The following is a 25,658-nucleotide window of genomic DNA, read 5'->3' as shown; positions in this document are numbered from 1 at the left end:
TCACATGGCTTTCATCAAGTGTGTTTAGTTGAACAACTTTAGCCTTTGACTTTGTGAGCACAGACAACACAAGAATTAGCAGCATCAGACAAGAGTGTGCCATAGACAATCATCAAAAGCCTCAATTGCAGGTATAAGGAACCACAATGATGATAATGACAGACACAAATAATGCAGGCATCAAGTATTGTAGTTCTGGTATCAGTGGTAAGTGTACAGATTGACTGGGGAGAGCTGAAATGATAGCATCAGAGAAGACCATCTAAGGGAACTTGCATGCAAAGTAGATGTGAGACATCTCTTCCAGACACCCTCCCCTGCAAAAAAAAAAACAATTTGGGAGGAAACTGAATGGGACTGAGGTTCTTTTTTAATTTTTCAGTACTTGGACTTGAACTCAGGGCCTCACGCTTGCTAAGCAGGAGCTCTACCACGAAAGCCACTCTACCAGCCCTTTGTGTGTTGGGTGTTTTTGAGATAGGGTTTCATGAACAATTTGTATGGGCGGGCTTTGAACAGTGATCCTCCTGATCTCTGCCTCTTGAGTGGTAGGATTACAGGCATGAGCCACCGGCACCTGGCTGGAGACAGACATTATTTTAATACAGGGAAAAGTTGAAAGGGAGAAATATTAGTTCCAATTTTTATTCTGTTTCGAACTTTAGTTTGTTGTGATTCTAAAAGTATGTATAATACCCATGTAATATAATAAGACATTATAATATAAGGTCCTCAAATAAAGAGGGAACTCTTCATTGGCTCACTCACAGTCATGTCTTTAAGGTCTAGCCATTTATATAATAAATCCTCAATAAATGTATGTTATTCTAAGAGTTTTATGTAGTTGATTCAAATATCCCACACAGAGATATTTTAAAAGAGGACCACATAACTGAAATTATAAGGTAGATACAGTCTCTACCTTTCACTGCCTTTTGCACTAAAACAAGTCATTTAGCTACATTATATTAATGTGGTTTTGTGTAATGTCTTGCTTTTAGAGCTTATATGATGATTTCATACATGTACACATACGTGTATATATTGATACATAAAATGTGATGGGTGGGAAGCAACTGAATGTGCTAATGGTTGCTGACTATCACTGACTAACAGAGATACTGAAAGTGCCACATGGAATAGCTTACTACACTTTCACCTACCAAGTAATCCAACCCAAAATTAAGCAGTAGTTGTAGCATTTTACATTGCTCCACACACCATATAATCAGACACAAACTTAGACAATACTAATTCCTTAATACTTCAATTTCTTTGTTCCTTCCCATCAATAGTGCTGCCTCTTATTTAAGCATACAGACATCTCACCAGATGTTGGTTTTTTTAATAGCACCTCTTACCTGAAATATGACAACAGCTTTGGTGCTACTCTTCCTGCTTCTAGTCCTGTCCCTTCTAGTTTCTCCTCCCAGAGGATTATATACTAATATCAGATACTATTCCCTTGATCAAACTTCAGTGGCTCTTCATCATCTGGAACCTTAACTCCCTTATCATCTACACTTCCTCCTTATCATCTACTCTCCAGTATTGAGCATGTATTTGCAGTATCCAAGCCATGCGAAACTTTCTCCTGCTTCCATGATGTGTGTCATGATCTTCACTACATTTCAACTGCTTTCCTTTGCCCACTGGTTATATACTTATACTTTCCTTACATTTTATTCAGCTTCATTTTATCATGTGCAATATTGCTCATTATATTTGTACAAATGTTTTACTAATACTGTTGGCTCACATTTTCCATGAACCTATAAGCTCACAGAAAAGTAAGATATGTATTCATCTACATATCATGCATGTATTCAAGTCCATATTTCCAACTGCAAGTGGAAAGAAAACAAAATTTGCTACATGGTATTTTAAATATTGAGTGGATTGAGAATCTTTGAAGAGTAATAGCAAAAGGGACTCACTACAGGTAATAATTACTGAAAAAGCTATAGTATTTTGTTAAATCCAGGTAGAATTTACACAGGGATACAGACTAGTAAAATAAAATAATCAACAGATTTGACAATATGAAATATAACAAAGGTTTCCTTACACATCAGTGGCTATGTTAGTAGGGTTTTGTTGCCTTAACAAACATCTAAGAGAAATAACTTAAAGGAGGCGTTTTGGCTCACAGTTTCAGAGGTCCACTATCTCCACATGGTCCACTATCTCCATTGGTTTGGATCTTAGTTTAGGTAAAATATCATGGCGGTGGGAGCACGAGGAAGAGAAGGCTTTGCACTTCATGGTACCTAGGAAGTAGACAGAGAGAAGCTTGGGACAAGATACAGTCCCCAGTGACATGCCCCATCTACCTATTTCCTTAACTTAGATTCCAGATCCTAAAATTTTCAGAATCTCTCAAAGTTAAACCACCACGTAGGGACCAACCCTTCAACAATGAGCCTGTGGGGGACATTTCATTTACAAACCATAGCTGGAGGTAACTGATGGACAATTCAGTAGTCTTGATTGTGACAACTGAAAAAAATTGTTTTATCCCTCATTTCATATCTGAGGAGAGTTCTGATAAATTAAATACTCAAATGTGAAAAGCATAATTGAACTTAATATAGAATTTCTTTAATCTTTGGAATGAAGGAGTATTTCTTTAATGATAACAGTACTGATACTATTTTACTACTAATGATAGCAATTATAAATACCACTACCACTCATTGAAATTATTGTTCTCCAGAAAATGTTTTCACTACCTGACTTGTTCTATATAATTCAATCCTTATGACAATTTAGAAATAAATTATACTATCACCTTCTTATCAAATGAACAGATTACATTTACCTTATAAAAATATACCTCTTGTATGTGGCACACTGACTTTTCAATCTTGGTCAGTCTCTCCTGAGTCTGTGATCTTTAGACACTATTACATACAAATTATAAGTCATACAAGGGAATATGAACCAATATGAATTCATTAAAATTAAAAATGTTTGAATGACAGGTTACCATAATCTGCCATAAACTGGAGAATACAAGTAGAATATAACTTTGTATCTCACATGTATTTACTAAGCACACTTACATAATAGAAAAAAATGAGCAAAAAACATGAACATAGAAATCATACCAATCAAAATTCAAGTATCCAATAACTTCACTAATTGTAAGAACATGTAAATTAAAATCACAATGAGGTAATACTTCATGTGCAAGTTAACATCATGTTTAGGAAAAGATGGAGAAACATGGTAAATTAGTGTGCTGTTAGTGAGAGAATTGATAGAACTATTCTACAGAATAATCATCAGTTCCCAGTAAAAAGAAAACAGGCATAATCTACGTCAGAAATTTTACTTGTAAATATTTATGGAGTGGAATGTATCATCATTTATAATACAATGTGAATAAATATTTCTTAAATTAGTATCTGTAAGAATCTTAAGACAATAAACAACCCACTTTTCCTTTAGTAGAATGAAAAAATAAACTGATTTTTTCCTATTCAATGCATACTAGAGAACATGTTAGCTGCATATTACATAAATATATAGGTTCATAAGTGAACATGATAAAAAGCTAACTGCCAAAAAATGAGTATGGTGTGCTATTTTTGTACATTTTAAACCATGCAAATGTTTTTAAACATTATACATACCAGGAGGATGACATACTAATTTATAATATTTTCTTTTGTTGAGGGAGGGAAAAAGAATGGAAAAGAAAAGCAGAGCTTCAACTATGTCTATTTCTATCAAAACATTCTGAGGCAAATAATAATTCTACTAGCTATTAAATCTGGTTGATAGGTATATTGGAGTCTATTATATTGTTTTATGTTTTCTATGACTTTTATATTAGTTAGTGCACGTTCATATGAGCTTTAATATGTTTTTGATATCTATTGTAAAAAAGCTAGAAACAATATAAATAATAATAGCAAAAGACATAATAGCAGTCAGCCAAGATACATATTGTTCTAATCCTCTTGGCAGAAGCAGTCAGGCTACAGAAATTTGGCTTCACCATGGCTAGTTCCTTCTGCTCATCACTCCACCATTACACAAGAAACATTATTCATTCATTATTTTAAATAAAAATAATCCGAGAAGGTGGGATGCATCATCATCATCCCATAGAACAAAAGGTGAAAAAAGGAGAAAGTCTATCAGCCCAAACATTCTCTCTCTGCTTCCTCACTGCCAATATGTGCGCTGCTGTGTTCTGCACCCCACCCCCCAAGATGGACTGAAACCTCTGGAATCAGGGGACAAAATGAATCTTTCCTCCCTTTAAATTATTTGTCAAGTACTCTATCATAGTCGCCAGAAAGCTAATTAACAGAATCACCCATCCAATGGAAACTCCCCTAGACTTGATCATTTCTTTATTTACTTCTATATACATGTTCGCATTTTCCTTCTTTCACCTTCATTAAGTCATAAAGTCTGTGAAAACAGGAAACTTGTCAACTTCGGTTTCACTGCATCCCCAGTTCTTAGACAATGTTAGGCATGGAAGAAATAATTATTTGGCAACTCTTCACTATCATATATTCCTTCCATCACACCCCTTTCTTACAGATGTTAAATGAGTTACAAACTTTGGGTGAGTCCTGGTTCAGTAATTCTTTGACCTGAAAGGAATGCTCAAGGTCACAAGAAGTAGACACCTCTGTCCAAAGAACCTTTGATTGGAAGGCCACCCTAGACCTACTGTCTCCATGTTTGAGAGGTAACATCAAAACAGGAACTGAGCAAATGACTGAAGGTCTCCAGGTGACCAGTATCTAGGTAAAAGTTTAAACTGAAACTCCCATGAAGACTACCTACTTACCTCTTAGCTCCCATTCTCTGCATGTCAGGGGTTGCTTCCTGGTTCCCCTTTTAGTTCTTTGTTTTTCTCTGTCCGACTAATAAACTTTTCTTGCCTCACCTTTTGAGCATTGTCCTTGAATTTCTTTGAAATTCTTTTCCTCATTGAATTCAAGAGGCTTGGAAATGGTGGGTAACTTGTGAGTTAAGTCAGGATCCTTCTGACCTCAAACCTTCCCCAGTGACACTTGCACTGTATCTGGCTCTAGAGTTACTCCTAACGCCAACCATCAGTACAACGTGGTCAAGCTGCACCAAACATGCACTGAGGGTGGGCAGAAGAAAGCCTTAACTGACCCCAGCTAGAGATGAAGACTTTGCACAAAAGGGAAGGGGAGTTGATGGTGCACACCCCCACCCCCGACCCCAACCCCAGCTCCTGGACCCTCCACCTGCCCAGAGACTTCACTCCCACGCCCAGGCTTCTACCCACCAGAACCTGTCTCAAGCCTCCACCACAGTGGCGAGCGACCAGCAGTTTCCAGGACGCCACCATTGCCAGCAGCGGCAGACACACTGAGGTCAGGACTCAGCCTTAGCTGCGGGGCGTCCATCTTCTCCAGCCACGCCCACTTACCACAGAGACGCTGCGCGGCTAGAGAGCCTCCGCGACTTCAGGGAGGGGCCTGCAGAGATTCCTCGACCGCTGAGAGGAAAACCCGCGAGATCTTCGCTCACTCTGACCTCGGCCGTTGATGGCTGACTGGAAAAACCGCGAGATCTTCGCTCACTCTGACCTCGGCCGTTGATGGCTGAGAGGAAAACCCGCGAGACCTTCCTGCCCGTGGACCTCCGCTGTCGACGGCTCAGAGGACAAACCGCGAGATTTTCCCTCCCGGGACCTTGGCCGTTGACTTCTGACGGGAAAAGCCTTGAGAGCTTTCTTCACCTGGCCCTCCGCCGTTGATGGCTGACTGGAAAAACCGCGAGATCTTGGCTCACTCTGACCTCGGCCGTTGATGGCTGACTGGAAAAACCGCGAGGTCGTCTCTCACCTGGACTTTGGCTGTTGATGGCTGACCGGCAAAGCCTCGAGGTCGTCTCTCACCTGGCCCTCGGCTGTTGACGGCTGACCTGCAAAGCCTCGAGGTCGTCTCTCACCTGGCCCTTGGCCGTTGATGGCTGGTGGGAAAAGCCTCGAGGTCGTCTCTCACCTGGCCCTTGGCTGTTGACCAATGACTGGAAAATCCGCGAGCTCTCTCCCTCCCCTCAATTGCACCCCTGTTCTGTACGTTGGGGCTCTGACCCTGGTGCTTTTCCTCCATTGCCCTGATTATTTATGGCCTGGATTCCAGGACAGGTGGTACCAGGAGGGAGCTCCTCTCACAGAGGGTCTCAGGAACCCGGCAAAGATGACTAAAGAGCCACGAAAACCATCCCCAGCCCCCATCATCTCTCCCTTTGGGGTCCCTTGTAGCTGCCACAGTTTTCAGTAAGTCTTAAGGTGTCAGTTACACTTGCTAAGGGGTCAAGTCCTGGGCAAGTCACCTCAACTCTCTCGACGTGTTTTCTGTTTTTAAAATGCAGGGCTGTGGAGAAGACATACTGTAAATTGTAAGCTGCATTGTAATTGTAAGCTACAATTACTGTAAATTGTAAGCGTCTGTCTCTTGCCTTCAATAGCCTTGGAACACAATAGGTACTCAAAAAAGGATTTTTATTTTTGTAGAAATAAAGGACAGCTGTCTAGGAAAGATGACTGAGGAGTGTGGAAGAAGCATTTCCAAGAACATGGGGAGGTAGAACAAATAGGGCAAAGAAACCACTGACCCTGCTCTTGCAGGGGAAAAAGATCCAATCCGACTTGATGCAGCACTTGCAGACAAAGAGGCGCAGTGCCATAGTAAAGGTGAGACAGGAGAAGAAAGGGATTCAGCAATGAAGCAAGGTTCAGAGTTGAGGTAAGAACATCCTTTTTATCCGTTGCATGTAATTAAGACAGCTGAGAGTTCAAAGGTTGATTTTAGAACCTCATCTGAATGTCCAATCACTAACATGTCTGCATCAAGACAATAGGGCAGTCACTATGAAGTGTAACATCCACCCAAGATATTTCACCAGGGGGGCAGGCCCAGGTAGCAAGCTCAGAGGTGGGCAGAACAAAAGTACACTACTGAATGTAGGCATTTAATTTAGGTACATTTCCTTCCTTGATATGTGATTTGTAGTTAAACTTGCTAGAACGTTTGGGTAGAATTCTTCCTTTGATTAGTATCTGATGGAATTAATTTTAAAGGGCTTTGGCAAAAAGTGTAACATTAGTCTTATTTGAAATGAATAAAACATTTATGGAAGGAATGGATGAATCTTCCTAGATGAAAAGATTAGGTATCTAGGGTTATGTGGATACACTGGTCAAATACTAGCATTCTAGCTCTGAAAGTTTTTATTGGACTCAGTATCTACTCAAATAAAATATCTGCAGGTGCTTTTATTTGATATATTGGTGTAAATTCCTCAAAAATGATCTTCCTTTTATTTTGGAGGTGCTGTGTTTGAACTCAGGGCCTCATGCTTACTAAGCAGGTGCTCTAGCACTTGAGCCATTCTACCAGCCCTTTTTTATATTGAATATTTTCTCATGACCTATTTGCCTGGACTGGCCTCAAACTGTGATCCTCTTGATCTCTTCCTCCAAAGTAGCCAGGATTACAGGCTTGAGCCATCAGCATAAGGCTCAAATTAGTCTTACTTTTAAGTTAGCTCCCTCCAATTAGTGATTCTGTAATTCTAAGGCTAAAATGTGTTCTAATGAAAAAAATCATTTATTTTGAAGACATACAAATCTGGGTTAGTTTTGATTGGAATGTTTTTGCTTTTATGTTTTTTTTTTTTTTTAAAGCACTGGGACATAGGCCATCTATGCTGCTGCTTGAATTTACCCACAGGAAAAGTAAACTTTCTTGCATCTTCATGACAAAAGGAAAGTAGTTTTACATCTTGGAACAAAGCATCCACCAAAGTTAGCCTTCTAATGTTTCATAGAGACTGGAAGATAGGGTGCTATCTCCCTTGATGTTTACATTTTCAGAGAGTAGATTCCCAGGTGCTATATAAAGATGATCTAGATATGTTTATCCTTATTAAAAATTATATTATCTACCTGTTTTGAAACATCACATGGTACCCTATTAATATACATACTTTTTATGTTTTCATGTATCAAAAAATAAGTTTAACTTATACATTTCTTAACTATAATGTTTGTTCAAGCTTTTGGTAAATATTGTTTAGCAAACTCAGGAGTTTCCTATTTATACTACATTAATTTTCTCATGGGTTTCAAATTATACCATTTCTTTCATGCATTATAGTAAAAGGTGCTTAAACTGCTTTGCTGAAAAGCTCAGACTTCTTACTCAGGTCAACATTTAACTAAAAAGCAGGAGAAAAGCATGGAAAGAACATAAATGGCCAAAATAGTAATAGAGACAGCACGGACAGCATGGCTACCAGAATTATAAGGAAGTGCATAAAGTTGGGAGGTGGATGCCAGATGCTGTTAAAGTAAGGAGTTAGTGCTTTTCAGGAAAAGCAGCTTAAGCACCTGTTACAGTCGGACCTTAAACTGTGATCCTCATGTCTCTGCCTCCCAAGTAGCTGGGATTATCCATTTTCCTGTTACAATTTTGAGGTATTTGTTGTTTTAGTCAAATCATCAAATTTATTGCCAGTTCTTGGTAATTCAAAATGACATCTTTTTTCTACATTTGTAAAATGTGAAATGTTTATTATTTATTCTAACAACTATACTAAAAATCCCAGCAAATTAAAAATGTTACATTTGTGACCTTTGATTTTCATTCATACACATTTCATTATTATTAGCATGTATGTACTCCTTTGACTTCTGCATTTTATTTCTTTGAATACTATGTTGGCCATTTATGTTCTTTGCAGTGTTGGGTTCTTAAGAATGTCATGGTTAAAAATATCTCTGTGCAAATTACATGTGGAACTGCTGTGCAAATTACATGTGGAACTGCTATGTAAATCATTAAATGTTGGGAGAATCAACAGAATTACATAATCATCATTTCCTTCTGGATTTTCTCGAACTAATTTTGTCAAAGAGGGCTTACAACATCAGGAGACATGAGCAATTTTCCACCTCTTATTACATAATGATAGAATGCTTTTTGACATATTAAATCACTTTGCAATGCTAGTGACAATACATGAATCAACTGAAAATAATTAATCAATATTTTGAATATCAAGTTATAGGAAAATGTCCAGCTAGATGAAGAATCAGTTAAAATCTGTAGCAATAACCATGTATAGAGTATTAAGCCCTCAGAAAGAAGTTATTAGCTCAATATCCATGTCATTACTGTGCTGCCTCTTTATTTTACAGTGGTTGGGTTTTTTGTGTGTTTTGTTTTTGGCTCACTTTAAAGTTTTCTTTTTGTTTTATTTTCTTAAGATCCTTACAAGTGAAAAAGGGAGGGTTACCTGGTCTGTTAATAAATCCTTAGCATGATATGTATGGTGCTGGCCTAAATCAGGTTTTGAGTCAATTTCTGCAGGATTTTAACTTTTTTCCTCCACACCTCCCATATTACTATCCTTTGCATTTTGATGTCTTAATGGTAACCTCTAGGTCCTATGTTCACAAAAAGCAGGTGTTCAATCTTGCAAATGACTCTGTGATTGGCTGATAATGCCTTAAAAGGTTACTCTTCCCAAATTATGTTTATTAGGGATTGAAAGGTAAAGCAATTAGGTGATGCTCTGAAATGTATTTTAGGCACAATCTCTGTGGGAGGTATAGAGGGAAAACAAGATCAGCAAGAAAATACTGACAGTTTTCATTAACGAAGAATACATATCCTCCAAAGTTGTCTACAGAAGGAAAATTGCCTGTGAGAAGCAGCAACTGGATTGTGTGATCCCAAATGTTGTCTTGAGATTCACCTTCTATTTCTTAATGATTACACATGATTCAACCATAGAGAACTCAAGAGGAAGGCATATCTTTTTTGGGGGGGAGGCAGTACTGGGATTTGAACACAAGGCCTTGTGCTTGCTAGGTAAGCATTCTACTTCTTGAGCCACTCTACCATCCTCATTTTGTGTTGGATGTTGGGAGCTATTTGCCCTGGCTGGCTTCAAACCTTCAAACCATGATCCTCCTGATCTGTGCATCCCGAGTAGCCAAGATTACAGGTGTGAGCCACTGGCGCCTGGCTAAAGCATGTCTTTTTGACATCTGAAGAATCTGTAATGTTTGCTAGCCTTTCATTCCTGACATTTATAAATTTTCTAAATGAGCTTTACTAGAGTTTCATTAATTTTGTTAATCTTAAAATTTATAGCTCTTGTTTTTCTTAAATTTTTAGTTTGCTTTATATTTTTATTGCTTTCTGACATTTTTCATTCTAACATTTGCATATGATTTGCTTGCATTTTGGTATTTTCTTTTGATGGACAGTTGTTTTTAATCTTTTCTAATGTAGGTATTTTAATGCTGTATGTTTTCCTCTAAGCAATGCTTTAACTATATCCATTTGTAAGTATGTGAAATGTGTTCAAAATGTTTTCTAATTCTATTTCAATTTTTTAGGTTTCTATGGTGGTACTTTTTGCCCTTCCTAGGCAAGCACACTACCAATTGAGCCACATGCCCTTATTTTACTTTCTTTATTGACTTATTCATTATTTAGAAGTATACTGCTTAAGTTTCAGGCCCTTAGGTTTTACTTTTTCTTTCCCTAGGCATATGATTGCTGTTGAATTCTATTTGAACTATGTGGTCAGAAAAAATATATGAAATTATTTGTTATTTTTAATTTGTTGAGGCATCCTTTTATGACCCAGAATAGGGTGTATTTTATAAATATTTTGTGTGCTCTTAAAATGAGAATATGAGTTCTCTCCTTGAAGGTAGCATTTCCTCTATATTAACTGGCTTGAATTTTGTAATAATGTAGCTCAGATATTCTGTATCTTTAGTAAGTTGAACTCTTTCTGTCCCTGCTTGTTCTGTCATGTATCTGTACAAAGTCACCAACTCTGACTGCATGTTTTTTTATTTATTGTGCTATCTCCCTGAGAGGCTGGCCTCTTTTGTCACTAGGAAATGTTCATTATGTCCCATAAAGCCTCTTGCTTTGGGATCTACTTTGATGCTAGTATAGGAAAACCGCTTTGTTTTGGTTTTAACTTGCTTGTTCTATCTTTCTCCATCTTTTTAATTCAATTGTTCTATGTTCTTATATTTAAAGTATGTCTCTTTTAAACCCAGTACTGTAGCAGGGAGGAGGATCAGAAGAAAAGTCTAGGCCTGAGTCCTGAGAAAGTAGCAGGGAGGTAGGGATGGTATAGCAGAGAGATAAAATCTGAGAAATGTAAACATGAGGAGGGTCACATAGCGCCAGGGAGGGGTCACGTAGCACTAGGATAAAGTAGCCAATAAAAGTAAATATAACCATATATGGATTAAACCTTGCTTTCTGCTTCTGTAACCTGCTTGCAAGGGTATTTAAAGTGAAACCCTTTTGTTCTTGGGGCTCAGCCTTTGGACATGAATCTGCTGAGTCTGTGCTGGCACAATAAAATGTTGCTTCCTGCTAATTTTCTCAAGAGTCTCCTATCTCAGCTAGCAAACTCCTGCAACATTTCTTGGGGGCTTGATATCTGGGATTGTGGAGATGGTGCATTAACACCTCCCTTGTCACTGGGGTGCATCCCCCTAGAACGCCAGGAGGAGATCCCAACAGGTGCCAGCAGACAGCTTGATCTGGAGGGGGAGTCCTCCTTTGGGCGAGTCAGGGTGAGGGCCTCGGATACACAAAGGAACCCAGTGAGGTGCAGGAACCAGCGAGGGGAGGGGAGCACTGCTCATCAGACTGGTAAGACTGGTTCAAATTCAGGCCTGCCCCAGGATGCAGAAGGGGAGCTTGATCACCTCCCAATGGGACATCCTAGTAACCACCATTTTTGGGGTGAAACCATGTCTCAGGTTCAAGGAGCAATATGGAAGAATGGTGCCGTATGAGAGTATATGAAAATGCGAGCTAAGGGACAACCCAGCTGGGAAGCAAGTGAGGAGTTCCCTCCCACTCTGTGTCTGTCTGGCAGTCTGGTATGAGGAGGAAATATGTGGAAATCAGAGTAAAAACACTCCCTTGAAGTGTATGATTAATAACTTTAAAAAGGGATTTAATGGTGACTATGGAGTTAAGTTCATTCCTAACAAGCTAAAGGTCCTTTGAGAAGTAGATTGGCCTGCTTTTGGTGTAGGATGGCCCCTGGAACAGTTACTAGACAAAACTGTGATTAATGAAGTTTACAGAGTAATTGTGGGGAAAAAAAACCACCCAAGAGAATGGGAAAAGTCAAGAGGCTAAAACTGGTCTTCAAAATTCAGACTTTGTTGTTTATTTAAGTTCAGATAGCAATTTATTGGGCAGACTGAGGAGAAATCAGAGTCTTTCAGTCTCGATGGGTAGCTTTGGTGCCCCAGTTTGCTCATCTTCACCCAAAATGGGCATCCTGAAGGAGGACTGAGTCTCAGCACTAACTGAGCTCTTACAAAAATTAACACATAAAGGATGGACTTGCACTGATACATAAGATCTGGTCTGACTTGAAAGAAAAGGAATGTTGCAGAAGGGTTCTGAATGTAGAGAGAGGGAAATGGATAAATGGAAACAAAATTGGGATGAGGTCTTCATGGATGAAGTGAAGAGAGAGAGTGGGGAGAAAGAGAGAGAGGAGTGAAAAAAGATAAGGAAAAGAGAGAGGAAAAAAATGTCATGAAATGTTTGGAGACAGAAAAGGATAAAATGTTTAATATACTCCTTCAGTTGTCTTAAAAAGTAAATAGAAAACAATTTAGAATTGTTAAAATATGCCAGAAATACTAAACTTGCTGGCATCTTTATTTCCAGGGAGCACAAACAGGGAGACCCTACCTAAAAGGATGGAAAAAAGAACAACTTTGACTGTTGCTGGTAAAAAAAAAAAAAACTGTTCCAAAAGGTTGGTGCAGTAAGCTTGGTCTGTTATTGAAACAGTCATGAGATGCTTATGTTTCCCTTGGTAATGGCTGGTCAGATTGTGCACCCATCTAATGGTATGCTCACAGTGTGTGTGTATATGTAAACATCTTCAAAGTGGTTCTTAAAATGCTGCCATAAGGTTAATATGATACTCTGGCAACAAAAAAAATCAAGGTATTTGTTTTAAAGATCTCTGTTGTAAACCACTTAGGCTTTTTACACATAAGTATGTAAACATCTTGAGAACATTTCTTATTATAGAATCAATGTAAAAATTATTACTCTGTTATGCTACTTTTAAGAAAACAGGTTACCAAACTTATTTCAATCAGCTCTCACTAAGATGCAGGCCTTCAGAGGTTAACACTCTGGCTTAGATCACAGGGAGAAGAAAAGAAGAAGAAGAAGGAGAAAAGGGGGACCACAGCCTGCAACAAAAATCTTGGATTTGAGTAGTTAAAGAAATGACTTTTGGGGGATTCCAAGATGGCGGCTAGAGGGAGGAAGCAGAAAGCGAGCCTCCTATAGTGAAATCTTAGAGAGACGCTGGAGACACACTTTGTAGGCATAATCACTGAGAAGAGGCATAACTTTGACCCCTCCACAACTGCAACCGGCTCAGAGAATCTCCACTTCACATTAAATGGAGAAACCAGGAAGGCCCCTGGCCGCCAGTTGCCGGCGCCCAGACGGCTTGGGAAGACGTGGACCAGGTGAGCTTTGTGGTACCACGGTAGCCCCACAGACAAGCCTGGGCCAGAGCAGCATAGCCCTCTGGACAGACTGACCTCCACCCAGGGAAAAAAGAGAAACTGACTAATAAGCAATAAGAACAATAAAGACACATGGGAAAGAGGGTGGGGTGCACAGAGCACTGAAGATTGGAGGAAGGGAATCCTTCCTGGGACTGTAAATAAACAAGCCGGTCTGGCTGGAGAGCCTCTGGCGGGAGCGGGGGCGCGTGCCCAGCAACCAGGAGTGGGAAAGCTTGTGAGAGTGGCGGAGGGAGGAAAACTCCACAGGAGAGGAGGGAAGACCCACTTCCCACGTTAGCTGTAAACAAACATGGTGGCTGGCCGGAGCAGCAGCACCACCCAGTAATCAGGAGCAGGAAAGCTTGTGAAAGCAGAGGTGTGAGGAGAACTGCACAGGAGAGGGGGGAAGACCCACCTCCCACATGAACTGTAAATAAACACACAGGCCTGAGAACGCGGGTGCAGTGTCACCTTTCCCAGTGCTTGGAAAGGGGAAAGCTTGTAGCAGAGGTTCCCGCACAAGAGAAATCTGAGCAAACAAAGCCTGCAGGGCCAGGTGAGTGCTAAGCTCACCCTTGAGATCTGCATAAATAATGCCTCCAGCAACAGCAGGCTGAGAGCAGCAGGCAGGCAAGCCACAGTTGCAGATACCATTCTCAGAACTGTCTCCAGACTCTTTTTTTTCCCCTTTGTCTCCCTACCTTTGATGAGAGAACAACCGAATTACACCTGCAAGCTGAAAAACTTACTAAAACTGTATTGCATTTGGACTTGGGACACTTGGGGTTTTTTTGTGAGTGTGTGTGTAGTTTTGTTCTACTTTATGCATCCCCTTTGATGAGACAACTACAGAACAACATCTGAGGCACCATCTCCAGGATTGGAGACTGAGACGGACACCCAAACTATTAACACTGAAACTTCATTGCATTTGAACTTGGAGGTTTTTTGGTTTTTTGGTTTTTTTAAATTTTCTATTTTTTCATTTTATTTTAATACATTTTTATATATAGATTTTTCTTTCATTTACGTATTTTTTATTTTTATTCTTATCTTTTTTTATTTTTGATTTTCAATCCTCTCTCTGTCTCTCTAATGTCTATTCAGCTTACTGTCAATTAGTACACTAAAGCTCCCTGTTTATACCTTTGAAACCTTCTTGTCTGATACCTTGTTCTGTTTTCTCCCTCCAGTCTGTGTATTTGTTTTTCCCATTTCTTTAACTTCTTGCTTTCCATCTCAGCTCACCCTTCCATTCTAAATATTATCATTGTTATTATTACAAGCTAGAAAATACTTAATTGCACACAGTACAGGGACAGTAACAACACCAAAGACAATGACAGGAAGATAGAAAAAACAGGGAAACCAGTTTCCCCACAGCAAAAAATTAGTACAGGAACAAGAGGGGAATGAAGAAAATAGGTACTCAGACCCACACTCCAACAAAATGAAGATAAACTATGCCAAAGGACCCAATGAAGCCCACAAGAATAATTTAAAAGAAGACATACTACAGGTACTCAATGAGAATTTTATAGAGATGACCAACCAACCAAACAAAATCCAGGAAAAAGCAAATCCTGACTATGACAAAACAAAAAAGATCTTTAGTCTAAGGCCATATCACCCCGAATGTGCCCAATCTCGTCTGGTCTCAAAAGCCAAACAGGTTCAGGCCTGGTTAGTACTTAGAAGTAGGGATTGCTCTGAGACAAGCAGTTTGGAGACAAAGCAGGGAATACCATCAAAGTTCAAATGGAGTCACTGGTGCCAGACCTCTCAAAAATAATCAAGGCAGAGAGGATTAAAGAAATGGTTCTTATGCATGTGTGGCTATCTGGTATTAAACCTCTTCCAGACACAAACTTACATTTTTAGACAGGGTCTTCTCCTAAAATAGCAACAAAACTATTTACTGGCTCTAAACATGTCCTTTAATACTTAAACACAGTGGTTTTAACTTTTTTTTTTAATGAGTTTTCTTGGACATATACACTGATAATATATTGTTGCCATAGTAATTCTACTCAGTTAAAAAAAAAGACATTGGGTAAAAAAAAAATTAATAAAATAAAATATCCAACTTCATTGGAGGAGCCTTTTTGTTGTTATCTTGTCTTTTCCCACCACAGTTAAAGTAGCAGTGATTGCTCATTGAATCCACCACAGTCAAGTCAAGTGGGAATGCATTTGAGTGGGAATGCATCTCTGATCCAGCTTCATCTTACAGGATCACCCTCTGGAACCTGAGCCCCCTACCTCAGCAGGACTCTGCTTCCCAGGAAACAACAGGGGACCAAGAACAACTGAATGACAGCCCTGTGCTAGTCACCACTGGAAGCTGACTAGTCTATGCATGGCAGAAGCTTGAGTCAACTCTCCAACAGGACAAATAAGTTGTTTTTCACCCCAGTTATCTCACTGTAATGCATTGTCACCCCTTGTCTGTATCTACTGCCATAGTTTTCACCCTAGTCTTCCCCATAGGCTTGGGAGAAACTGCCCCGCTGATTGGTCTCATGGTGAAAGGTTTTTATTTGCTCTCTTCTATCTCTTTTGAGCAGGATGCATAATTACTATTTATTGTTACTGATCTGGTTTAACAAAGGACAAAATACGCAGCCCTCCTTCATAAGGGAAAGCTGCCCCTAACTACACCCATGGCGCCTATAACCCTGTAACTTTCACTGTACTTAAGCCATCTGATTAAACACATGGAAAAGTAATTAATATAAAAACACACACAGGAAATTAATGTGAGTCAACTCCCTATATAGCTATCCTTATCTCAACCAGCAAAAACACTTGTTCCTTCCTATTATTGCTTATACTCTCTCTTCAACAAAATTAGAGATAAGGGCAAAATAGTTTCTGCTGGGTATTGAGGGGGTGAGGGGAGAGGGAGGGGGCAGAATGGGTGGTAAGGGAGGGGGTGGGGGCAGGGGGAGAAATGACCCAAGCCTTGTATGCACATATGAATAATAATACAATAAAAAAAATAGATAAAAAGGGTCTTGACCCTGAGAGTCTGATATACCTCAAATTAGTAACCATTACCCATGAGAGTTCCTCATACCAAGTTTTTCACTCATTTTATAAGGAGATGAAAAATAAATTTTCCATCTCTGCCAAAGTTAAAAACTTGTTCCTCTCACTGGCTGAGTCTATAACCCAGACACTAAATGTCACTTTATGCTATGTTTGTGTTGGGGGGACCAACATGGGAGACCATTGGGCTTGAGAAAAAGATGACAAATGGCCTTACATGTAATGATGTTATAGAAATACAAACTCCTAAATTAAGATGATGCACTTTGACCCTATATGGGTCTGAGTATCAAAGGGGTAATAATGTAGCAGGGAGGAGGATCAAAAGAAAACAGTCTAGGCCTGAGTCCTGAGAAAGTAGCAGGGAGGTAGAGATGGCATGGCAGAGAGGTAAAGTAGCCAATAAAATTAAGTATAACCATATATGGATTAGACCTTGCTTTTTGTTCCTGTAACCTGCTTGCAAGGATATATAAAGTGAGACCCTTTCTTGGGGCTCAGCCTTTGAACATGAGTCTGCTGAGTCTGTGCTGGCATAATTAAACTTTGCTTCCTGCTAATTGCCTCAAGAGTCTCCTATCTCAGCTAGCAAACTCCCGCAACAGTACCACCAAAATAAATAAAGTATGTCTCCTTTAAGCATATAGCAGAATTTTAAAAATATTTTATTCTATCCTTATAATGCTAGTCATTTATATGGAATACTATCTACACTTACTTTTAACTTAATTATTTACTTACTTGAGTTTGTATCATTACCTTTTTAATACTCTGAATTTGGTCTAATTCTTTTAAGTTCCTTTCCTCTTTCTTAATTTCTCTTACAGTAATTATATTTTTTAAACTTTTTTATTTTACTACATTGTTACATATTCTATCACTATATTCTTTCAAACAAGTCTGGAATTTATAACATTCTGCTTATTGCACTCTAATACATAATATACTTTTATAGTTTTTCAAATAGTCCTAAAACTTTAAGACCTTTAAGCTCCTTTCTTTACTATCCATGTTTTTTTTCAGTACTGTGGCTTGAACTCAGGGCTTCATGCTTGCTAGGCATGCACTATACTACTTGAGCCACTTCACCAGTACTGTTTTGTGTTGGCTATTTTTTGGGATTGGGTCTCATGAACTATATGTCTGATACTGGCTTTGAACCATTATCTCTCCCTCGCAAGTAGCTAGGATTACAGGTGTGAGCCACTGAGCACTTCCTTATAGCTGCTTAAAACATTATTTGTATCTGTTTTCTTCATTAGGAACTTTCTGCCTGAAACATCCTGAAGCTTGGCAAGAATTATCACCTTACACTCAAGGTGATAATGCCATATGCCCCACAGAGAAAAGAACCAGCTGGTAAGTATCAGCTTATCTTTTAAAAGTTGTATCACTACTGGAATAAGTTACTACATAGCTCACATTCTCTCCGCCACTACCAGCAAAGTGTAGTGGAGTGCATACTTCACTCCTGTATTAGCTAGGTTGGGAAACAGCAGAGGTGAGAGAAAAAGTCTTGAACAAGATATTTAATATCTCAACTGGCAATCATGTATCCAATAAACCATTTATAGTTGTACTGAAGCTCAGGTATGATCTGGAATTTATGTGAAAGGGTTCTTTCTGGCTGGAGTGGCATTTTAAGATAGGGTTTCCAAGCTTGGTATGTCAAAGTTATGCTTGTGAAAGCAGATTATGTGAATCTCTTCTCAACTCCATGTTTAATGAGGTCATGTTTTTAATCTTGAAATCAGACCAAGTGAAAGTATTTACAACATAGAAATTGGCAATCACTTTGGATCAGTCCTTGCCCCCATGCTTTTCCAAAAAAGGGATTCTTAAACATTTACCAGTACTCAGATCAGGGATTCTGTCCTGTGTGAAGTAGACCACAGTCAGCATATCAAGGATTAGGGTTAAATTCCTCATGCTTATGTGGGTAACAGGATTAAAGTATAAGAGGTAAGGAATGGCCATAGCTAACTTGTAAAGGCCTTAGTCAAAAAGTTGGTTTGCAAGGCAAGAACGATTGCCTTAAAAATTACTGAGAGTTGTAAATGAAGCTAATGATTATTTAGCATGTGGGTATTCGGTGGTCTTCATTGTAATTACTCTAGTTTTTGGAATGCAAACCCAGTGCAGAAGCAGTTCCTCAGTTAAGAAAGAGGCTCTATTATTGCTTCTGGTCATTGTCAATATTGGCTTAGGAAAGAATGGGGCTGAGGTTGAGATGATAATAATAATAATAGATAATGATAATAGATGGTAATAGTTGATTGAGATTTTTTAAATATGCATTATGCTAGGTATTATAGTTGGTATTTAAGTCATTACAATAAAGATGGTGTTTAAGACATTAAAATAATTTTTAAAACCTGTATGATTATTAAGAAAGCAGCCTTAGAGTCCTTTCTGAAATAAGTAGCAGAATGGTAATGTCCTTTCTCTAAAATTATGGAGCTGATAAACAACAAGCTTGATTTGGCTTAGTAATCGCTTTGGTATTGTCTGTGCTGTACCATATGTCTGTAATGATGAGATTATGGACTAGGTGACCAGATACTATAAATTCTTTTTTTTTGTCATTATTGGGGTTTGCTAGGCAGGTGTTCTCCAACTTGAGCCAGTCTGCCAGCCCTTTTTTGAGTTGGGTATTTTCTTTTTATTCTCTAAGGATAATGAGTAATACTTAATTTCTGAACAGCTAACGTCATCTGTTCCAGAATTTTATTTTGTAAACTTATTACATACATACACATTTTATTTTTTGGTGCTGAGGGTTGAAAACAGGGACTTACACATTTTAAAAATTGACTTTTTCATTTTCCATGGCTAGTTTGGGTAGGAGGTGGTGAATTACTTGTTTGCAGGTTATGATTATAACAGAGAGAATGAAAATGGTGCACCCATTGTGTTCTGATTGAGATAAAGGAAAAGATGCCTCAAAAAGAAAACTAAGTCCAGCTACCAATCTTGCATTGGTGAACTAGTTCTGACCCTGGATTTTCAGAGCCAGGGCTTGATAAAGTCATCTCAGGGAGGATTACTTTCACCTTTTGGTTGTCTTAAGGAAATAAAATTCCTCTGAAAATAGAATCCCACCCTGCCAAGGCCTTTTTGTATCTCACTATCATCCTTCTGCTGCCTCTCAGAGTCAAAGCATGGAGAGGGGCTGTGGAGCAGGATTACTTTGGTAGCCTGGCCTCTGAATGCTGTGACCTGAGGTCCTTGCCTAGATCTTTACCCTCTTCTTATGGTCAGAGTGAAATGACAAATCAATTTAGATGGACAGAGAACTGTCCAGCCCAAGTGTGAAGTAATTATAAGTTCCTCACTGTCAGTACAAAGAGCACCTGAGCAAAGGATTCATGTAGGGGAAACTTGTTCTCTACCATGACTCTCTTCCTTGACAGCTGGGCAGCTTGCCATGTACCTCTTTGGCTGCATAGCTCACAAGCTGTGCCTTTATAGGTGATGTAAGCTGTGGCAGCCCCATCTGAGCACTGCTGCTGGCCCAGGCCTATCCAGCATCCAGTATACCTTCTGGCCTGAGTTCCGGGTACAGATGGAATATTGTGGAAACTGATGAGGATACACATGTCTGTACAAATCTTCAGGATTGCCTGCCTCTGAGACCTTCTCTTGAGAAGCCAGAGTGACAGGAAAACAACTGTTTTTGGATGAAGGGGATTCAGGGGTTATTATCTAACCTGTGTGTTTTTCCATCTCAAGATGTTACAGTTAAAAAGAGCCTGTGTTATGAAAGCAATGCTAGGAATCTTTCTGTATAGCTATCCTTAACTCAACCAGCAAAAACCCTTTGTCTTTCTTATTATGCTATGTCTTCTCTTCAACAAAATTAGAGATGAGGGCAGAACAGGTTGTGCCTGGAAGTGACGGGGGGGGGGTGCGGGCAGGGGAGGGGAGCAGGGAGAAGAAATGACCCAAATAATGTACGCACATGTGAATAAATGAATAATAAAAAATTAGAAAAAAAAAGAGCCTGTGTTAATTGTTTGAGGCAGAAAGAGGTTTCTTTGCCTAGAAAGTTGAGACTAGGAAAGAAAGAAGTTCCAGTACACATGTGTTAGAGTGGCTTCTCACCTGTTATGCATGGAGCAGCCTCACTGTCACCATAGCCACTGTGTCCTTTGTGGTAAGGAAGCTGCTGAGATGATGAGAAACAACATAATGGAGGCAAGTGGGGGGAAGGGTATGTGTCTTGCCTTCTTCCTTAAGTTAGCAGCAGCTGAAAACCTACCTCCTCCTCACTTTAATTCAGAAGCTATTTGTCTTGGTGCAATTTAGTGCAACAGTGATATTTTCTGGGACGGGGTAGGGTTGTTTTATCTGAGCTCTTAATCTGTTTGTTTTTTTTAAAAGTACCTTGGCTTGTCCCCTTCTCAGGAAGCAGTGATTCACTATTCCCATAGGCAGGAGGATTTGGAAGACTTGGCAGTATATTGGGTAGTTTTGAGATAAGGTCTTGTGAACTATTTTCTGGGGCTGGCTTCAAACCATGACCCTCCTGATCTCTGCCTCCCAAGTAGCTAGAATTAGAGGCTTGAGCCACTGATGCTCATGAATGGCTATTCTCTCCCATTCTTGAATTATTTGATTGCTTTTCCCACAGTTGCAAATTTAGTTCGTCTCTGCAAATGGTAATGTTAGGCACTACAGTAAAGGAGAATTTCTTTGAGTACTATCAAGATATTAAAAGATTTGGGTTGTTTTGTTTACATCACTAAAATAGCAGATGTCTGACAGTTTCCAATTTGTGAGCAGACTTGTCCCACTTTTGCACACAGATAAAAAGAGCTTCTCTGCAAGTACTTTATTACCCTGGAGAGAAACACCCATCACAGATGTGCAGGGTGGGACAACAATCTCAATGGTCATTTTTTCATAGACAAAAAAGGAGTCGGCAAGGGAATTGTTAGTGAATCAAGTACACAAGATATTTTTTTGTAAGTTCTACTTTCCTCAAATGCTTCATTTCTAAACTTTTATTTACTTAGTTTGTGTTTTTAATTGTTTTGCTACTAAGAGATGATTTCTGTACTCAACATCAATGAGCACTAAAACTGAAGTTCTGCCTGGAACCAGAGCTCTTCTGGTTATAACAGCAAGAAATTTGATGACAATACACAGAAAGTTTGAATATATGGTATCATTAGAGACATTTATTAGACATAGTGTTGAAATTTTCTATGAGTCTAAAAATAGCTCATCCTTTTTATTGTAAGTTGACCTAGGTACTCTTTACATTTCTTTTCAGTTGAGAATGCAAAGTTCTCTAAAGTTAAAGTATATAGGCCTTACTGTTTAATGATCTTAGTAATTTAAGTAATTGCTCTGTTGGTAATATTAACGTATAAGTGAAATTTTAAAAAATACATAAAGGACAAGCTCTTCCAGTGGTAATGTGTTAAAATTAAAATTTTATGCTAATTTTATTTTCAGATTTTTCTGTAATACTAATCTGTATTTATTGTTTGGCTTTGTCTCTTAATGTAGGGGGATATGACGGTAATTTATAATTTACCAAAAATGTTGGTATTGAAAAGTCATATTTAATGTCTGAGATAATTTTAATTTTGGGAAAGTGTAGGGCAGTGAGAAATGTTGTTGGTGACAGGAGATGAGGTTGAAAGATGTGAGACCCAGCTAAAAGGATTGAATGTCTGGGGAAACAGTTTTGACTTTTTTTCTTTTACTATAAACAGGATGAACTCATAAAAGTTTTCTAAGAGAATAGTAACCAGATCGAATTTAATTTTGTATCCTTCATTCATGTGGTGATAAATAAAATGGGATGGATCAGGAAAAATGAATTCCAAAGTCTAGAATATAATGCACTATTGCTACATAACCAACCTACTAGATATAAAACACCAGAACTCTTCTTGTAACATTGTACCAAACTCCCCTCAAACTCTTCTTCTTGCCATTGTCCCCAACTTCTGTACTAATGTTCTAGCCTAATCTCCTGTGGGATCAACTTTCAGATTCCATAAATCTTCTAGTGAGGTCATGCAGTATCTGTCCTTCTGTGCTTGACATATTTCACTTAACATAATGTCCTCTGGGCTCATCTGCATTGTTACTAATGACAAGATTTCATTCCCTTTTTAATGGCTGAATATGTAGTCCATTACATGTTTATATATATAAGAGAGAAGATTTTTAATCATATCCCAACAAAGACATGATAAATATTGAAGTGGTTGGATATGCTAATTTCCCTGATTTGGGCATTGCGTAATGTATATTTGTATTGAATAATCATACATTTGATTGATACAATTTGAGCCCCACAAATATATACAATTATTATTTGTCAATAAAATTTACAAATATCTAGGATGTAGACAACTAGACAACAAAAGTTTTTGATCTCTGCTATTATTCATTTTTCCTGAGGAAATCTCTGTTTGCTAGAACCTTGGGATTTTTTTTTTTTGTGGCACTGGGGTTTGAACTCAGGGCCTGACACTTGTTGGCAGGTGCTTTACCATATGAGCCTCTCCCCCAGCCTGAAACTTGGGATCTCTGTTTCACTTTTTCAGGTCTTACAAACTTCAAGAGTAAGTTGGGTAAGTTCATGTTCTACACATCTGTAAGATGAATTATCAAGGTGAAGATAATAATTTTTCATGAAGCAAATAAGAAAGGAAAACAGAAATAATATGAAATAGAAAAGCAGAGAGAGAAACCAGGAGAAAGAGAAAGAGTTAGAATAAAGAGAAAAAAGAGCAAAAGGGAAAAGAAGAGTGGATGGAAGGAAAGATGGGAAGGAAGGAGGGTAGGAGAGTAAAAGAAGAAAAAATGGGAAGGATGAAGCCTAGTCTTTCCCACCTCAATAACATGAGCATTTCACCTTTAAATATTAATCTATTTAGGTGAAGTAATTTCTCTGAAAGTATGGTAGTTTCATGTATGCATTTGTCTTTAGGTATTGTGGTTTTACAACTTTTTAAAAATAGCTGTAGTAACAATTGTAGAATTACCACCCCCAATCCTTTTTCTGAATCCAAAAAAATTTGTGAGCAGAGCTTCCCTATGTACCTAAACTAAATGACAATTGAGCATCTGTTTGAGTCAAGGTGGGGAGCTCTGGCTTCCTTTTGGTTTCACTCTGATTTTTGCAGTAGCCCTTGAGGGAAGAGTATAGTAACCTGGCCTCTGAGAATATCATTTTCAAACCTGCACTTAAATGTTTATGATTCTATTAGCTAGTTTTATGAGAGCAATTTTAGGTACAGAAGAAGCAGAGTGAGAAGGCCCTGGCAGAGCAAGAGATGTTCATTGGTAGAGTGGAAAGGTGAAGTGGCTGAAAGAAAATGAGGGCTTTTTCTTCTAGTGCTGTTTGTTTTATCACTTTGTAGTTTTGGTAGAGTTGACTCTGGATTCATACTAAGGCAAAAAGCAAAGAGTTATTTAGTGTTTCCTGCAGGCAGAATAATTGTCTAGCCTCATGTGTATTTTCACCAGTTGAAGACAAAGCATCTTGTCTTTTCCTCCATTCTGTCTAACAACTTTGCCCCTTAGAATATCTGATGGTAAGTGGGTAAGACTGGTGGAAACTCAGCATACAAAATGAGTATATTTAACTTTACAGTCTTTTGGTCTCTCTCAGATGTTATGTGGTACATATCTAGATGCATAGTTTTGTCTAGTTTCTTACTTATTTTATTTTTATTATCAGGCAGTGGATCGTCTCCTATAGCAAATGAACATTTCGAATAAGGAGCCAAGGAGCCAGCCCAACAGACTACCGAGAAAGCATGCAGAGCTTTGATTTTCTTCAATTTTGTGGCTTTTGATTTTCTATTAAACAGTCACATGCTGACATTCAAGGTCAAATCCTTTTTTTTTCTTTTTTTTGAGGTTCTGGAGTTGGAAATCAGGTCCTCATGTTTGCTAGGCAGAGTGTGATGAACATATATAAGATTGTTGTCATATTGAAGGATTGTATTGTGTTAAAGTATGAGAAATTGTTGAAATAAGAAGTATTAGCTAGTGTGTGTTAGGACTTAGAAACCAGCTGGAGTAAGACCGGCTGATATGCTAATAAGCAAATCTAAGGTGGTGGCTGATATGCTAATAAGCCAAGCCTAAGGTGGTGGCTGATATGCAAACAAGCTAACCCTAAGGTGACAGTGCGGATAACAGGTGGTGAGGTCACCATTGGGTATATAAACTCAGGCTGGAACCCAAAACCTCGCTTGCCTCCTCACCCACCGGAGACCACACCGTCAGAGTCTGTCCTGAGGCCCTGATGTGGAGGCAGCTGCCTCTTGTGAGCATGCCTCTTCTCCCGACCACCACTGGGTGTCACTGGTGAACCGTGAAACTGGACCTGCACTGAAGACAGCTGTGAGGATCCCCTGGGGTGCAGCTATGCCCCCCTCATCAGCTGAGAAGACATCACACGGTGAGCGAGACTTGGGGGAAGGTCTGAGTAACTCCTGGCTGGCTAGAGTAGCAGAGTCAGGCATTAGGATCCATAGGAAAGTGCTGTGTGAATTTGTTTGAATAAAATCCCTGTTCTCTGAAATAAGAGTCTCCTGAGTACTGTCTCTCTGTACTCAATTGAAACAATAAGCGCTTGCAACAATTGGTGTAGTTGGCAAGATTTCATGAAGGGGATTATGATCATGGCTTTTTGGCTTTTTATAAGCCTATCACAAGAAAGGGCAATCCAGACACAAATCTTGGTCCAGGAACTGATTGAGGCATTGGAGGCACTTGAGCAAAGGAACAAGGAAGGGCGCAGTGAACAGAAACCTTGACCAACCACCTATACGAAGCCAACCCAGCCTTGGTTGGGGAAGAGTGGGTAACCCAGGTGTGGGTCCTTCTCTCCTGTGTACCTAGGCCTACCACCCAGACGAAACCAACCCAGCCTTGGTTGGGGAAGAGTGGGTAGCTTGGGTGAAAGCCACCCCTTGCTCTGGAGCAAAGGGAGCCCCCAATGCTGAGATTCTCT

At 39.1% G+C, this 25,658-nt stretch overlaps 1 long non-coding RNA gene across 1 annotated transcript; it reads left to right on the top strand.

The window, feature by feature from the left end:
* The first annotated feature begins 5,493 nt into the window (after window positions 1-5,493).
* Window positions 5,494-25,261, top strand: LOC141421670 (uncharacterized). The gene is made up of 3 exons (XR_012446345.1): window positions 5,494-6,755; window positions 17,929-18,025; window positions 24,375-25,261. It is a non-coding gene; the product is annotated as an uncharacterized lncRNA (long non-coding RNA).
* The last annotated feature ends 397 nt before the right edge of the window (window positions 25,262-25,658 follow it).

This window comes from Castor canadensis, chromosome 3 (genome assembly GCF_047511655.1).
Source record: "Castor canadensis chromosome 3, mCasCan1.hap1v2, whole genome shotgun sequence".
Lineage (NCBI taxonomy): Eukaryota > Metazoa > Chordata > Mammalia > Rodentia > Castoridae > Castor > Castor canadensis.
This window is presented reverse-complemented; position numbering and strand designations above follow the sequence as displayed.